The sequence below is a fragment of the Mustelus asterias genome, unplaced genomic scaffold (assembly GCF_964213995.1).
Source record: "Mustelus asterias unplaced genomic scaffold, sMusAst1.hap1.1 HAP1_SCAFFOLD_382, whole genome shotgun sequence".
Lineage (NCBI taxonomy): Eukaryota > Metazoa > Chordata > Chondrichthyes > Carcharhiniformes > Triakidae > Mustelus > Mustelus asterias.
In genome coordinates, this window is record NW_027590338.1 from 39,150 (window position 1) to 54,041 (window position 14,892).

A 14,892-nucleotide genomic window follows, 5' to 3' on the forward strand; every position below is an offset into this window, starting at 1 on the left:
GATTTGGTACTGGGAAATGAACCGGGCCAAGTGTTAGATTTGGTTGTGGGAGAGCACTTTGGAGATAGTGACCACAATTCGGTGTCTTTTGTTATTGCAATGGAGAGGGATAGGGCCTTACGGCAGGGCAAGGTTTATAATTGAGGGAGAGGTCATTATGATGCGATTAGGCAAGAATTAGGGGGCATAAAATGGGAACAGAAACTGTCGGGGAAAGGCACTAATGAAAAGTGGAACTTTTTCAAGGAACAAATACTGTGTGTCCTTGATAGGTATGTCCCTGTCAGGCAGGGAGGAAATGGCCGAGTGAGGGAACCATGGTTCACAAAAGAGGTAGAATGTCTTGCAAAAAGGAAGAGGGAAGCTTATGAGGAAACAAGGTTCAGATGGCTCGATTGAGGGTTACAGGTTAGCAAGGAATGAGCTGAAAAAGGGGCTTAGGAGAGCTAGGAGGGGGCATGAGAAGTCCTTGGCGGGTCGGATCAAGGAAAATCCCAAGGCTTTTTACTCTTATGTGAGGAATAAAAGAATGACCAGGGTGAGGTTAGGGGCGGTTAAGGACAGTAGTGGGAACTTGTGTATGGAGTCAGTAGAGATAGGAGAGGTGATGAATGAATACTTTTCTTCAGTGTTCAACAAGGAGAGGGGTCATGTTTTTGAGGAAGAGAAGGTGTTACAGGCTAATCGGCTGGAGGAAGTAGATGTTCGGCAGGAGGGTGTATTCGCAGTTTTGAATAAACTGAAGGTCGATAAGTCCACTGGGCCTGATGAAATATATCCTAGGATTCTTTGGGAGGCAAGGGATGAGATTGCAGAGCCTATGGCTTTGATCTTTGGGTCCTCACTGTCCACGGGGATGGTGCCAGAGGACTGGAGAGTGGCGAATGTTGTTCCTCTCTTTAAGAAAGGGAATAGAAATGACCCTGGTAATTATAGACCGGTTAGTCTTACTTCGGTGGTTGGTAAGTTGATGGAAAAGGTCCTTAGGGATGGGATTTACGACCATTTAGAAAGATGCGGATTAATCCGGGATAGTCAGCACGGATTCATGAAGGGCAAGTCGTGCCTCACAAATTTGATAGAATTTTTTGAGGAGGTAACTAAGTGTGTTGTCGAAGGTAGGGCAGTTGATGTCAGAAACATGGATTTTAGTAAGGCGTTTGATAAGGTCCCCCATGGTCAGCTTATGATGAAAGTAAGGAGGTTGGGATAGAGGGAAAGTTGGCTGATTGGATAGGTAACTGGCTGTCTGATCGAAGACAGAGGGTGGTGGTGAATGGAAAATTTTCGGACTGGAGGCAGGTTGTTAGCGGAGTGCCACAGGGATTAGTGCTTGGTCCTCTGCTATTTGTGATTTTTATTAATGACCGAGAGGAGGGGGCTGAAGGGTGGATCAGTAAATTTGCTGATGACACCAAGATTGGTGGAGTAGTGGATGAGGTGGAGGGCTGTTATAGACTGTAAAGAGACATAGATAGGATGCAAAGCTGGGCTGAAAAATGGCAGATGGAGTTTAACCCTGATAAATGTGAGGTTTTTCATTTTGGTAGGACAAATTTAAGTGTGGATTACAGGGTCAAAGGTAGGGTTCTGAAGACTGTGGAGGGACAGAGAGATCTTGGGGTCCATATCCACAGATCTCTGAAGGTTGCCACTCAAATGGATAGAGCTGTGAAGAAGGCCTATAGTGTGTTAGCTTTTATTAACAGGGGGTTGGAGTTTAAGAGCCGTGGGGTTATGCTGCAACTGTACAGGACCTTGGTGAGACTACATTTGGAATATTGTGTGCAGTTCTGGTCACCTCACTATAAGAAGGATGTGGAAGCGCTGGAAAGAGTGCAAAGGAGATTTACCAGGATGCTGCCTGGTTTGGAGGGTAAGTCTTATGAGGAAAGGTTGAGGGAGCTAGGGCTGTTCTCTCTGGAGCGGAGGAGGCTGAGGGGAGACTTAATAGAGGTTTATAAAATGATGAAGGGGATAGATAGAGTGACCGTTCAAAGACTATTTCCTCGGGTGGATGGAGGTATGACAAGGGGGCACAACTATAGGGGTTATGGTGGGAGATATAGGAAGGATGTCCGAGGTAGGTTCTTTACGCAGAGTGGTTGGTGTGTGGAATGTACTGCCTGTAGTGATAGTGGAGTCAGACACTTTAGGAACATATAAGCGGTTATTGGATAGGCACATGGAGCACACCAGGATGATAGGGAGTGGGATAGCTTGATCTTGGTTTCAGATAAAGCTCAGCACAGCATCGTGGGCCGAAGGGCCTGTTCTATGTTCGATGTATGACTTACTCAGTTAATGGTTGGTGTTGGGGAGTGTTACAGAACAGAGAGATCTAAGGGTACATGTTCATAGCTCCTTGAAAGTGGAGTCACAGGTGGACAGAGTGGTGAAGAAGGCATTCGGCATGCTTGGTTTCATTGGTCAGAACATTGAATACAGGAGTTGGGACATCTTGTTGAAGTTGTACAAGACATTGGTAAGGCCACACTTGGAATACTATGTACAGTTCTGGTCACCCTATTATAGAAAGGATATTATTAAACTAGAAAGAGTGCAGAAGAGATTTACTAGAATGCTACCAGACTTGATGGTTTGAGTTAGAAGGAGAGTCTGGATAGACTGGGACTTTTTTCTCTTGGGATGAGGAGGCTGAGGGTGATGTTATAGAGGCCTATAAAATAATATGGGGCATAGATCAGCGAGATGGTCAATATCTTTTCCCAAAGGTAGGGGAGTCTAAAACTAGGGGCATAGGTTTAAGGTGAGAGGGGAAGATAGAAAAATGTCCAAAGGGGCAATTGTTTCACACAGAGGGTGGTGAGTGTCTGGAACAAGCTGCCAGAGGTAGTAGTAGAGTGGGTACAGTTTTGTATTTTAAAAAGCATTGAGACAGTTACATGGGTAAAATGGGTATAGAGGGATATGGGCAAAATGCGGACAATTGGGACTAGCTCAGGGGTTTTAAAAATAGGGTGGCATGGACAAGTTGGGCCGAAGGGTCTGTTTCCATGCTGTAAACCTCTATGCCTGTTTGCCCTGGATCAAACTGACACCCAGGAACTCCCAAATGCTGCAGCTTGAATGTGTACTAATAAACTATTTATTTTATCCAATGGTAATTTATTTTTGTTTTTAAGTATTTTATTAACCTTACCACCTGTTGCTATGCTATTTTGATCCTTAGGAACAGAATAAATCTTAGTCACTTAGCAGATACTCACCAAAAATCTGGCTTCTTCTCCTGTAGAAGAGTAAGATCACTTCCTAAAGGCTGAGAAAGTTAGAAAGCACAACAGCCCCTCTTTTCCTTCCTTCCCTAACTCCCTTAATTACCCAAGTCCCAGAACTCTATTCTAAGCTGCACTCAAGTGATGCTGGTTCAGAGCTGTTTCTGAGCTGTCGATTCGATACAATACTCACTTGCAGACATGGACATCAAGGCCTGTATGGGTCTCCAGGCCATCATGCACACATCATGATAGGGAGGATGGAGATGGTGTTGCCAGCCATGTACATGATGAACAGATTCATGGGCAGCTGTTTCAATGGGCCCAAGGCAATGTCCCAGCAGGACTGAAAACAGAAAGTGAGCAGTGTATCAGTGAAGGGGGCCGGTTAGGGGAGGCCATATGCTGATCTTATACCCAGGCCTGGAAGTTAGGATGATTATTAACCCTTTATCCCATAGGGTGCTGTGGTTCACCAAGGTACTTCACCACCGTGGACAAACCAGGGGCGTTGTCAGCCACACACTAAAGACACATTCAAATCCAACTTACTTTCTCGACCAGGATCCGGTCTGTTTCTTGGACGCAGATGTCCGGTAGCTGTTTGTCCGAATATGCGACTGGGCACATGGAGTCTCTCTGGCCACACTGTTGATCACGGCTCCTATGAGAAACAGAAAACACAAATTGGTCACCCTTTCAAGGCCTTCTTTAAAGAGGGAGTCTCTCTGTTGAGGACCCCAACGTGGTGGCAATAGTGCCAGCATGAACTAAAGCTTGGGCAAACCTCAGACACACACTGCTATTGTGTGTACCAAACTGCCAGGGGAATGGAGAGATGCAGAAGTGGATTTAGTGTGAATTGATAATCAGGGTGCCAATCCGCTTACCCTCCATTTAGGGACAAAGCGACAAATCACCAGATGTACCAAATTGTATCTTGAAAACAAACTGAGGGATATTGAGAGAGATCCAGTGCAGCACCCGGCCCTGGAAACGAGCAATCGTTCCTCCAACCACCACCGCAGTTGGCACCTGATCAGGTGGAGGGGCTGAAACCAAGATGGCATCTCAGGGTCATGACCTGGGGAAAAGATGCCAAGTGGGGTCTGAGTGGTTTCTGGAGGATTTGAGGGGCTGCTTTGTGCTGAGGAGCTCGGTGAGGGGTAAAAGAGACGTGAAAAACCCGGGGTTGGGAAGTTTTGAGTTGGTGTCACATCCCCAGGTCGCCTTCGCGGGAGAGGCGGACTGACCCGGCTTGCCGCGTACTCGAGTCCCCGCGCGGCCTCCGCACCTGCTGCTGCTGTCGCTCAGGCTGCGCTCGAGGGTCCACTTGAGCCAGCGCGCGCTGTTGGCGAGCCCCGCCCCTGCCGCCATGGCAACGCCTGCCACCGTTAACCGTTCCCCCTTTCAAATCTGATTCCGATCTGGAGAAGAACCCGCGCGCTTCCGTCAACAAACCACACCCGCTGCAATGCGCATGTGCGATCCCAACCTCCTCAGCGTTCTGCGTACACCGCCCATTGCCCCGCCCCCCACATCGCCGCCATCTTTGTTAAGGGCACATTGGTTCTTCATCTTCCGTCCAGACGGAGGACGTCTGCCCCCACACAAAGATGGACATCACTTAATATCAGAGATATTTAAAATATTGCTTTTATCGCTTCAACCGTAACGCCGCATAAAACGTCAATAAAACCGAAAGGACATTGTCTCCTCATTCAGCAACCAAAATCATAAGAATCCATTGTTAATAGGTTTCTCCACAGATGCCGCCAGGTCTGCTGAGTTTATCCAGTATTTTCAGTTTAAATTTCCCAATTCCAACATCCGCAGTATTTTACTTTTATTTCCTTCCAATTCTACCTCCAGTGCAACTGGATATCATGAGTAAAGCTACCACCAGGCTGATCCTTCCGGGTGGAACAGTGGTTAGCATTGCTGCCTTACATTACAGTGCTTGGGACTTGGGTTCGATTCTTGCTTTGGGTGACTGTGTGAAGTCCACCCACTGTGGTTGACAGGGCTCTTGACTGTGTCCAACTCATCTTCCAGGCCACTGCTCGCACTCCCTCCCAGAAAGAGGACAGGGCTCCCCTTGTCCTCACGTTTTACCAGACCAGAGACCAGCCTCCGTGTTCAAAGTATCATCCTCCGCCATTGCTGCCAACTCCAGCATGAAGCCACTCCTCAACACATCTTCACCTCACCCCTCACACCCATCAGCATTCCACAAGGAAGGTTCTCTCTGGGACACCCTGGTCCACGCCTCCATCCCACCCAACATCCCATCCCCTACCCACAGCATCTTCCCATGCAATGGTAGAAGGTGCAACACCTGCCCCTTATCCTCCTCCCTACTCACCATCCCAGGTCCTAAACACCCCTTTCAGGTGAAGCAGCGATTCACATGCATCTCCTTCAATCTGATCTATTGCATTTGCTCCTCCCAATGAAGTCGACTCTACGACATTGGAGAGATCAAAAACAAACTGAGTGATTGCTTTGCTGAACACCTTCAGCCTGTCTGCAAGCAGGACCCAGAACTTCAAGTCACTTGCCACTTCAACACACCACCCTGCTCTCCTGTCCACATGTTCCGTCCTTTTGCAATGTTCGAGTGAACCCCAACGCAAAACTGGAGGAACAGCATCTCATTTTCCAATTGGGCACTTTACAGCCTTCCGGACTAAACATTGAGTTCAACAACTTCAGAGCATGAACTCTCCCCTCCACCTTTATCCCCTTTCCATTTATTTTATTTCATTCTGTTTCTTTTTTTAAATCATACTTCTTTCTCACTTCCATTTTACCATTTCTTCATTCCTGCTCTCCTTCTTGCCTCTCCCCCAACCCCCCCCCCCCCCCCCCCCCCACTCCTCTTTCAGGGCAACTGCCTTAACCACCTTTACCTCTGCTCTGCTATTTCTGATAGCTTAATGGACATTTTTAGCATCTCGCTGAGCCGTCTTTATCCTCATTTGCACTCCCTTTGTCCAATTACTGCACCCGCCTTCCACCCTCATAATTTAAATCTTTTCTGCTTTTCTTTGCTCTCAGCTCTGACGGAGGGTCATCCAGACTTGAATCGTTGGCTGGTTACTCAATATTTGTTTCGTTATTCAATATTAAATATTAATACATGTATTTAATACATACGTCTTCATTCTGAATTGAATATCTCGGGAATATGCAACAGTGAATTGCAAACATGGCTGACCAATAAAAGAAATCGAGTCACTGGGTAATACACATCCCATGGTGCTTATTTGAGACAGTCAGCTTTTAAACAATATCAAATATCTTTAAAGGGATTTAAGAATGATTTGTTAGTTCTACTTGATCCCTCTTTATTCTATGTGTGAAACACTTAGACGTCTAAATCCCGTTCCGCTGTTGGAAAGTCCAGTAGATCCGCACTGATTCTCGATTTCCTCAACTGTCTGAGTGGTTTTCCCCATTCATTTACTCTGAAGAATGATGTTAAAATAATGGTTCCGCGCAATGTGTGCCATTTCCTCTAGTTCAGTTACAGTTTCACTTGTGTCTGCCTTTTTGAGCACACAATACTATTAGACATGGTTCAGATGATGATTCGTTAGTCTGCATCAACAAAGCCATTAAATTCTGTTGTGGACTGAATGAGTTGCTGATATGTCCACGGTGTCAAAACAGGAACATCTATTTCCTCTCATTGCGTCATAAAAATACAAGATCTCTGATTTTGCTGAAAGATTTTGAGGCCGAGGTCAGAGCAATGATAACATGGCTTTAATATTGAGTTTCAGATAATGTTCAGCAACAAATTTCAATCATGTAAACTTCCCTCACTCTTCATGAACAAATTTTAAAAATATTTCGACATGGTTTTGAACTAGGGACCATTCATCTGTGAGGTGAATGTAACCACCATTACACTACAGAAACTGCTGTCGTCCGTAGGACCCAATGGGACTCTCTTGAAATGTTGCAACGCTCATTGGGACTGCTGTAGACATATTGATCCAAGATTGACTTTGATTTGATTTGATTTATTATTGTCACATGTATTAACATCCAGTGAAAACTATTGTTTCTTGCACGCTATACAGACAAAACATACCGATCATAGAGAAGGAAATGAGAGTGTGCAGAATGCAGTGTTACAGTCATAGCTAGGGTGTAGAGAAAGATCAACTTAACGCAAGGTAAGTCCATTCAAAAGTCTGACGGCAGCAGGGAAGAAGCTATTCTTGAGTCGGTTGGTACGTGACCTCAGACTTTTATATATTTTTCCCGAAGGAAGAAGGTGAAAGAGAGAATGTCCGGGGACGTGGGGTCCTTAATTATGCTGGCTGCTTTGCCGAGGCAGTGGGAAGTGTAGACAGAGTCAATGGATGGGAGGCTGGTTTGTGCGATGGATTGGGCACAATCACGACCTTTTGTAGTTCCTTGCAGTCTTGGGCAGAGCAGGAGCCATACCAAGCTGTGATACAACCAGAAAGAAAGCTTTCTATGGTACATCTGTAAAAGTTGGTGAGAGTCGTAGCTGACATGCCAAATTTCCTTAGTCTTCTGAGGAAGTAGAGGTATTGGTGGGCTTTCTTAACTATAGTGTCGGCATGGGGCGGGGGTGGGGGGGGGGGGGGGGGAGGGGTGGTTGGGGGGGGGGGGGGTGGCTACCAGGATAGATAGTTGGTGATCTGGACACCTAAACACTTGAAGCTCTTGACCTTTTCTACTTCGTCCCGTTGATGTAGACAGGGGCATGTGCTCCTTTACGCTTCCTGAAGTCGATGACAATCTCCTTCATTTAGTTGACATTGAGGGAGAGATTATTGTTGCTGCACCAGTTCACCAGATTCTCTACCTCATTCCTGTACTCTGTCTCATCATTGTTTGAGATCCGACCCACTATAGTGGTGTCGTCAGCAAACCTGAAAATCGCATTGGAGGGGAATTTGGCCACACAGTCATAGGTATATTAGGAGTATAGTAGGGGGCTGAGAACACAGCCTTGTGGGGCACCAGTGTTGAGGATGATCGTGGAGGAGGTGTTGTTGCCTATCCTTACTGATTGTGGTCTGTGAGTTAGGAAGTTTAGGATCCTGTAGCAGAGGGAGGTGCCGAGACCCAGGCCACGGAGTTTGGAGATGAGTTTCGTGGGAATAATAATGTTGAAGTCTGAGCTGTAGTCAATAAATAGGAGTGTGTCCTTGTTGTCTAGGTGATCCAGGGTTGAGTGCAAGGCCAGGGAAATGCCGTCTGCTGTGGACCTGTTGAGGCGGTAGGCAACTGTAGTGGATCCAGGTAGTCCAGGAGGCTGGAATTGACTTGTGCCACGACAAACCTTTCAAAGCACTTCATAACGATGGATGTCAGAGCCACCGGCCGATAGTTATTAAGGCACATTGCTTGATATGTCTTAGGTACCGGGATGATGGTCGTTGTCGTAGCGTCTGCATGGTTTCCCCAAGGATGAGTGAACGCCGCTCGACAATCACCAGGCAAGACTGTTCTCTTCCTGTGGGGGAGCACTTCAGCAGTCACGGGCATTCAGCCTTGGATCTTCAGGTAAGCGTCCTCCAAGGCGGCCTTCACGACACACGACAGCGCAGAGTCACTGAGCAGAAACTGATAGCCAAGTTCCGCACACATGAGGACGGCCTAAACCAGGATGTTGGATTTCTCGAGGAATTAAGGGCTATGGGGAGAGAGCGGGTAAATGGAGTTGAAATCAACCATGATTGAATGGTGGAGAGGACTCGATGGGCCGAATGGCCTTACTTCCGCTCCTATGTCTTATGGTCTTATGGTCTAAAGTAAGAACTCTTGGGAGAGAGAAAAAAACCTGTCCAACCTGACCTGTCAATCATTCTTCCCACAACACTTCAAACTCACAAAGTGCATTAAGCCCAGATTAAAGAGAAACAAAAACCCATTCAAACCATTTAAGCAGCAATAAAAGGACACACAAACATTCAGCCAACGCCACAATGAAAAACAAAGGCCTGCTTCCAAACTGCAGAAAACGTGATTTAAAAATACAGTTCTTAAATGCACAGTAACATCACACCAGTAAATGTGACAATCATCGACTTTGATTCATCCTCCCCATCTGCAGATAATCTCACACAATTCTAAATTATTGACGAGTTGTAAATACATCTGGTTCAAACATTCAAGCACAAACTTCAAAGGTTCTCCAGCTCTCTGCTCACCTGCATCCACCTTGAGGATATTTTCAAAAGCCAGATTTAGATCACTCTTCAGCTTAAGTTTACTCCCTCTGATAGATACCAGTGTGTTTCATTCGATCCTGATTGTTTTAAAGTCAGTTTCTCTGCAAAATATGCCAATATCTTGACAAATTAAAATATCTTCCCATTCTACTGACAATGTTAAGCACTCAATGTTGTTCTGTTGTCGAATAGCTGAACACGCCTGTTCCTCAGTGCAGTGGCACATGTTAGTTACACCACATGTGACATATCACATGTGCGCACTCACACTGGTATCCCAAAGGATGCTCCATGTACCATCTGAGACACCCATTCCTAGATTTTCAAGTGATCGCAAGGAAGTGTCTATATGAAAATGTTTGCTTACCTCTCTCTCTCTGTATGGTTCCAATGTCTTCAGGCAGAGGCCGGGTTATCTGATTCAGTTTGTTTTAAAGTTCACAAGCAAGGATACAAACATCTCCAAGAGAAAACTATTACTTGACTCATCTCCACTTTCCTGACTTCTACAAGAACGTACGTGGATATCCTGTTTGTCTATTCCACTGAACTAGACCCAGAGTGAATTACTTCAATTCCCATTTGCTGGTGTGAATTTTTTCCATGTTTGATTCCAAATGGGGCTTCCCTTTCTCTCTGTTTCAGGAGAATGCGGAAACTTTTCTGTCCAATTGAACATTCACTCAATAGTGTATTTTGAGATCAGAGGCAGAAGTACAGGTAGTTGTATCAGTTTGGTAACGCTCATATCTCCCATTCTCAGGAGCTTTGATTTAAATGATAACAAATGGGATGAAGTCAAATCTTCAAAAAGCAGAATCTTTGGTTTAAGTTGTCACCGTGCTGCCTGATTGTAAAAGGGTGAAGCAAATATTCCAATTATGTCAACTTTATTTCCAGATCAAAGGTGAACCAAACACCATTTTGATCTTTGTGTTTCCAATTATTTTGGCATTTTTTTCTCAGTTTTTCCAAAATGTTTTTTTCTTCATTCTTCAAGTGTCTTTCCAAATAAATATATTATAACTCAAGGAAAATTAAACCACAAAAGTGCGTTTTCACAGGTAAATGTCAACCTTCTAAGGTGGGGTTGTGGATAGCCTGGAGGGATGTCAGAAGTTACAGAGGGACATAGATAGGATGCAAGACTGGGCGGACAAGTGGCAGATGGACTTCAACCCAGATAAATGCGTCGTGGTCCATTTTGGTAGGTCAAATGGGATGAAGGAGTACAATATAAAGGGAAAGACTCTTAGTACTGTAGAGGATCAGAAGGACCTTGGGGTCCGGGTCCATAGGACTCTGAAATCGGCCCGCAGGTGGAGGAGGTGGTTAAGAAGGCGTATGGTGTGCTGGCCTTTATCAATCGAGGGACTGAGTTTAGGAGTCCGGGGATAATGATGCAGCTATATAAGACCCTCGTCAGACCCCACTTGGAGTACTGTGCTCAGTTCTGGTCGCCTCATTATAGGAAGGATGTGGAAAAGATTGAAAGGGTGCAGAGGAGATTTACAAGGATGTTGCCTGGATTGAGTGGCATGCCTTATGAGGATAGGCTGAGGGAGCTCAGTCTTTTCTCCTTGGAGAGACGAAGGATGAGAGGAGACCTAATAGAGGTGTATAAGATGTTGGGAGGCATAGATCGGGTGGACTCTCAGAGGCTTTTTCCCAGGGTGGAAATGTCTGCTACGAGAGGACTCAGGTTTAAGGTGCTAGGGGGTAGGTACAGGGGAGATGTTAGGGGTAAGTTTTTCACACAGAGGGTGGTGGGCGAGTGGAATCGGCTGCCGTCAGTGGTGGTGGAGGCGAACTCAATAGGGTCTTTTAAGAGACTCCTGGATGAGTACATGGAGCTCAATAGGATGGAGGGTTATAGGTAGGTCTAGAAGGTAGGGATGTGTTCGGCACAACTTGTGGGCCGAAGGGCCTGTTTGTGCTGTAGTTTTTCTATGTCAGAAAGAGTTAAAGAGGGTGGAGCTTCCCTCAGCCTGTGAGCTCCGAAGTACAACTTCAAAGCTTAAGTTAAGAATCAAACATTTTGGTGCCTTTTCCAATTGTACAAGTAAATTGTAATTCACACTGAAAGGTTCACTTTCACTCAGTAATTAGAACATTTCACTTTTCTCAGCACAGGAGCTGGCAGCATTTTAGATTCAATACCAATTGTTCACTCCTCTTGTAGCTGGTGTGTGGAGAAGATCATGTTCACTGGAGATCTGTCAGCACAGAAACCGCACTGTGCTTCTGGATACACTCAGTCTGCAAGTAGCTGGAGTCATTTAAACATGACTCTAGTGAAGGCCTTCCCAGTGATGCTAAGGAGTGAGATGTTCCTGTAGTTGTTGCAATCTCCTCTGTCACTGCATGTTTTGTACATTGTGAAGATTTTTGTGTCACGTATCTCCTGTGGAACAGGCCCTACCTCCCAACAGAGAAGCTGGAGGTTATGAAGATGTGGCAGCGATGGGACTTTCCGTGTCTGAACAGTTCAGCTGGAACTCATCCTTGCTGGGAGCCTTTCTGCTTGTTCAGCAATCAATGGCCTTTTCCAGCTCAAGTGATGAGGATTCCTCGTCCAACTCAACCATGACAGGAAGCTGCAGTAGAATCAAACAGAGACTGGGAGGTATCCATCTCACGGGAGTACAGCTCACAGTCGTGTTCAACCCAGTGGGACATCGGTTTACTTCTGTCGGTGAGAACTTCACCATCTGCCGATTTCAGGGGAACAATTTGGTGATTGTAGGACAAAGCATCATATTCATCCCATCATACATAGCACAGAGATGTTCATTATCACAGGCAGTTTGGAATTATTGGTGTAGGATTGTCCGGTGTTTATTGACAGAGTATCTCACTGTTTTCAGAATTTCTGATGCAATGTTCCAACTGTTGGGTTTATGATGAGCATCAGGTAGGCTTTGCTTTTTGCTTCAATGACAGGTGTCATCTCTGCTGAGTGGGTCTCAAACCAGTCTGTTGTGGGAGCCACCTTTACAAAATGTTGCTGCTGCTGTGTCAGAAATGTGTGAACTCAGAGACCTCCAAGTTTCATCAACTTCAATATTGATTGTTAAGGATTTTATGTAAGATTTAACTGTGCCTGTAGAATATTTCACTATTTTATGTTCCTTCATATTTAATTTCATAATGGACGTGTCACTGTGAAGACGTCAGTCAGAATTGTCAGCAAGGATTAATCAGGACTTTCTAATTGGAGATGTTAATCAGTGGAACCTCTCACACACTGATTTGCATCAAAGATTAATTTAGGATTGAAGTAAAGTTCATCATTTTATGTTGAACAGGTTCTTGTTAAGGATTCTTGAATTTAGGGGAAAGATCACAGAAGGTGTTTTTAAAAAGGGACATTGCAGCTCCGAAAATCAGTGATATCTCCAGAATATTAAACTCCAGCTACTTATAGGGATGTTAATATCAGCAAAATCGAACCAATATTATCAGACTATCAATCCTGGCTGTGATTAAAAGCAGAATCCAATCCTTGCAGTCTATTATGAATTTGCTGGTGTCTCAGCAGGCTGGAGGACCTTGTGAATGCCTTTCCACACAAGGAGCAGGTGAAAGGCCTCTCCCCAGAGTGAGTGCGTCGGTGAGTCAGGAGGTTGGATGACTGCTTGAAACTCTTTCCACAGGTACTGCAGCTGAATGGATTCTCCTGAGTGTGAGTGCGGTGGTGGGACTGGAGGGTGAATAACTGAGCGAATCCCTTCCCACACACCGAGCAGGTGAATGGTCTCTCCCCGGTGTGAAGTCGCTGGTGCCTCACCAGATCAAATGACTGGGAGAATTTCTTCCCACATATGGAGCAGCTGAACGGTCTCTCCCCGGTGTGAGTGCGTTGGTGAGCAGTCAGGGTGGATGACTGTCCAAAACTCTTTCCACAGGAGGTGCAGCTGAACGGTTTCTCCTCAGTGTGAATTCGCTGATGTGTCCAAAGGCCAGATGACCGAGTGAATCTCTCACCGCACACAGAGCAGGTGAACGGCTTCACCCCAGTGTGAATCCGCTGGTGTGTAGCGAGGCTGGATGTGCTGTTGAACCTCTTCCCACAGTGAGTGCAGCTGAAGGGCCTCTCCTCAGTGTGAATTCTCTGTCTTGCCTGGTGATTGTCGAGCGGTGTTCATTCATCCGTTGTCGCAGGGTCTGCATAGTTTCCCCAATGTACCATGCCTCGGGACATCCTTTCTTGCAGCGTATCAGGTAGACAACGTTGGCCGAATTGCAAGAGTATGTACCGTGTACCTGGTGGATGGTGTTCTCACGTGAGATGATGGCATCTGTGTCGATGATCCGGCAAGTCTTGCAGAGGTTGCTGTGGCAGGGTTGTGTGGTGTCATGGTCACTGTTCTCCTGAAGGCTGGGTAGTTTGCTGCGGACAATGGTCTGTTTGAGGTTGTGCACTTGTTTGAAGGCAAGAAGTGGGGGTGTGGGGATGGCCTTGGCGAGATGTTCGTCTTCATCAATGACATGTTGAAGGCTCCGGAGGAGATGCCGTAGCTTCTCCGCTCCGGGGAAGTACTGGACGACGAAGGGTACTCTGTCCACTGTGTCCCATGTTTGTCTTCTGAGGTCGGTGCGGTTTTTCGCTGTGGCGCGTTGGAACTGTTGATCAATGAGTCGAGCGCCATATCCTGTTCTTATGAGGGCATCTTTCAGCTTTTGGAGGTGTCTGTTGCGATCCTCCTCATCCGAGCAGATCCTGTGTATACGGAGGGCTTGTCCGTAGGGGATGGCTTCTTTTACGTGTTTAGGGTGGAAGCTGGAGAAGTGGAGCATTGTGAGGTTATCCGTGGGCTTGCGGTACAGTGAGGTGCTGAGGTGACCGTCCTTAATGGAGATGCGTGTGTCCAAGCTTGTGTGGCTTTTGCTACCAAATAAACCTGTTGGACTTTAACCTGGTGTTGTTAAACTTCTTACTGTGTTTACCCCAGTCCAACACCGGCATCTCCACATCATGATATAAAACCCCACAGTCACTGACACCAATCCTCTCCTGTCTGATATAAACCCCACACTGACACCAATCTCCTGCTGACTGATACAAAACCCCCACACTGACACCAATCTCCTCCTGTCTGATATAAACCCCACACTGACACCAATCCCCTCCCCTCAGTTAATTTGATTTAGTTTACTTGTTTACTCAATAAGATTGATACCAATCTCTCCTGTCTGATGATTTTGTAGCCCCTTTTTCATGAAAGATATACACCAGTTTGTTATTTCAATTGGACCTGTCTTCATTCCCGGGCCGAGGGGATTTCAGTACCAGGCGGAAGGGGTAAAATTTGGGAACGCTTGATTCTCCACCAATTCCCATTCCCCTTCTTTCTGGGGGATAACGGAGCTCTCACTGTGTGTAATGTGCAGGTCAGTAAGAATTGTCAGCAAGGATTAATCAGCACTTTCTA

At 46.0% G+C, this 14,892-nt stretch overlaps 1 pseudogene across 1 annotated transcript; it reads right to left on the reverse strand.

The window, feature by feature from the left end:
• Positions 1–717: 717 nt before the first annotated feature.
• Positions 718–4,700, reverse strand: LOC144486525 (ER membrane protein complex subunit 4-like; annotated as a pseudogene). Its single transcript, XR_013496278.1, has 4 exons — positions 4,531–4,700; positions 3,789–3,900; positions 3,430–3,582; positions 718–895 (listed from the first exon to the last, which is right to left on the reverse strand). The product of XR_013496278.1 is annotated as an ER membrane protein complex subunit 4-like (transcript).
• Between the last annotated feature and the right edge of the window lie 10,192 nt (positions 4,701–14,892).